We start from the raw sequence: 2967 nt of genomic DNA on the forward strand, positions 1-2967 counted from the left end.
TCAGCTGTCAGGAGGGGATCAGAGAACCAAACACTGAGACCCCTGAAACCCAGATGATCACTTTGCGGCAGGAACATGACCCTCTGTATCCTCCCTACCTCTTCTCACTTCCTCATCAGTAAGTGCCCAGGAACTTGCAACATGGGATCATTAAAATTTCTTAACCAACTTTCACGGTTTCCACATCAGAGCTTTGGGGTAGGAGACTTCCTTTCTAGAGGACTCTCAAGGCCGGAATTTAGCTACAGAGGACTACAGAGGGTTAAAAGGGGCAGAATTAAAACACCAGTGAGACCTCGATACCCAGACCACTGGATAGCTGCATAAATACCTTTGTTCACTGTGGCTAGGGCTCCTGGGCTTACCCCTCTCAGTGGTAACCACAGCCATGGTGATGGGACACCTGCCTGTTTGCTGTGCTCCACTTCTGCCCCAGCCCAGAAGAAACTTTGCTCTACTGCCCGCCCAGTTCCTAATATGAAATGAAATTCCCTGTCTTGCACAATATCTTTTATCTGGACTTTTACCAACACCGCCATCGCTGTATCACTCCAAGGCAAGATTATTCAGACTCCCCGCTGGGGATCTGCAGCATCACCTCTGCACAGAAAGAAGCGCACCTATAGACCTCAAATAGAGATGTTTCCAATATGTGTGGAATACATTTGGGCATACCCAGCAGTACAATTATTATAATTTCTGCTTCCTGGAAAACATTTGTTAACATCTGATCGCTGCTAGAAGCAGCTGCTGGTTTGTGTTCAATTCAGGGCCTGGAGATCCCCAGAACATACCTGTTTTCTTCCTTGGCTTGGTGTGATGGGAATTTAGTGAAGAGTGACAGACTTGCTGCTGGGGTGTCTGTCTGACACTTTCTTGGGAGACTTAGCTGCTTTGTTTGGTCCCCAAAATGCATTTTCCACCTACTCATCCTTCCAGAAATGACAGAGAGGCTCCCTTTTCCTTCGGGTGGTGAAGTTTGGAGGGTGAAATTTGCTCAGTCCCCTCTTCGTTATCTTCGGGGTATAGTATTAGACCAATATGTTTACTCAGGTATTTTCATTTTGAGAAACTAATCCAACGAGGAGAAGGAGTTTTAATGGAGGTTATTTAACACCCTCAAGCTTTGTTGTTAATTTATGTCGGTTGCTTTAAATATACATAAACACTGAGTCTAAATGATGAATGGTGGCGAACAAGTAACCAGGAGACAAAACCCACAAATACTCCAGTGTTAATTTGCTTTCTAAGCCAGGAAAACGGGGGAGAGATACTACTTCTGTGTCACACTTCAGTAAAACCCTGGGTAGCATTCCTCAGTCCTTCTTCCTCGACTTAGCTGCTGATGGTACGGCATTCACCCTACATTATTTAGGCAAAGGAAAGAGAATCCCTGCTGTGGTGTCCAGCAGCTTCATTAAAAGAAAGAAAAAAAAAGAAGAAGAAAAGAAAAGAAAAAAAGGGTCAGGAAAGCCTGAACCATACTTTTCTGTGGCTGTGGATGTATCTTTGCAGAAAAAGGAGGTGGGTCCAGCATCAGCAGCCTTGGAGCACTTTATCGTGGCAGACGGATTGATTTGCAAGGCAGAAGATTGCCTGCTCATTCTGTCTGAACAATTGTAGCAGGCTAGCCTTTGCTAATGTGTATGCCTATAACCCTTGTATTTAATAAACCTTGTACTGAGCATATATCAGGGTTCAAAAAGGATTCAGTAACTCACTGAAAGATATTACAGCTCTTTTTTTATGCATCCAGAGTGAGTGCAGAAAGATATTGGAAAGATATTATAAGAGAGTGAACATTTATCTGAAATGGTATTTATATGTCATTGAATTGACTGAAAAGGACCACGGAAGGACAACAATGAGCGAGGGAGTCAGGCAGGCAGGCAGCTATCCCACCGCTTACAAAGGACAGTGTCTTGATGGATGATTTAATGACCCCAATGTGTGCAGAGGGGCCAGAGACCAGGTGGAAATATCCCACGTTCAGCAGACAGCTAGAGGGGGGAAAAAATGTGATCTGGTGCCTGCTTTCTCCCTCGCTTATAGTTTGATGGTCCTTGTGCTGCTGGTTTTGATTCTCACGGGGCCATTTCTCATTGTGATGGCAGGAGTCATGCCTGCCTTCTCCAGGTCCAGGGCTCTTTTGGGATGAATTAACTGATCAGATCTGCATCAAGCCCTAGCCGCTCACCTTACCGCATCCCTCAGAATGAACCTGAACAAGTACTGTTGTGTTTAACCAAGTATTTTCCCTAATGTCGTATTTTCTAGAATGAGGCACAAAAAGAAAAATAAAGCACTGGGTCTGAAGCCAGGAAGAGATAAACCTGGAGGATGCCCAGCCAGGGTAAGGAAGCAGAAAGAAGGAAGAAAGGTTTTCTGAATGCAGAGCCATTTTGGAGAGGCACGTTTCTGCTTCATGGTGAGGTGACTATGAATGGTGGTAATTAAAACCAGCTGCCCGTGTCATCTTCTCATATATATGCAAGACTAAACCATCGATGTCAGACATCAGCATAAAGACTGCTGCACGTGAAAAGACAGACAAGTGCAAATAAGCCCTCCATGAGTTTTCAGTGATAGAACTGAAAGATCAAGCGTTAAGGGCTGACCTCATGCCGGAGTTTGGCTTGTCTGTATAAGACCAGATGATCAGTGACGTCAGTACAATCTTTACGGACTGTAACCTCAACCTCAGCTTTGAATTGGTGGATATACAGTCCTCCAAGTGCTTTGAGTACTTTCACACAGCCTGACTTCCACACAGAGCATAAAAACTCTGCACATGGCTGGGTGACCAGTGACTTGCTTAATTAATATTTGAAAAATCAGCTTGCGCTACCTTTGCATATTCAGCTATGGATGATGGATGCTATCCCTGCAGGGCCTTTTTGCTGATGGAAACTGTCCAGCTCACCTGCAGGTCTTTTATTATCGAAGCAAATCAGTGAAATGTCTCTT

This window comes from Phalacrocorax aristotelis, chromosome 2, assembly GCF_949628215.1.
Source record: "Phalacrocorax aristotelis chromosome 2, bGulAri2.1, whole genome shotgun sequence".
In the NCBI taxonomy this organism is placed as follows: domain Eukaryota; kingdom Metazoa; phylum Chordata; class Aves; order Suliformes; family Phalacrocoracidae; genus Phalacrocorax; species Phalacrocorax aristotelis.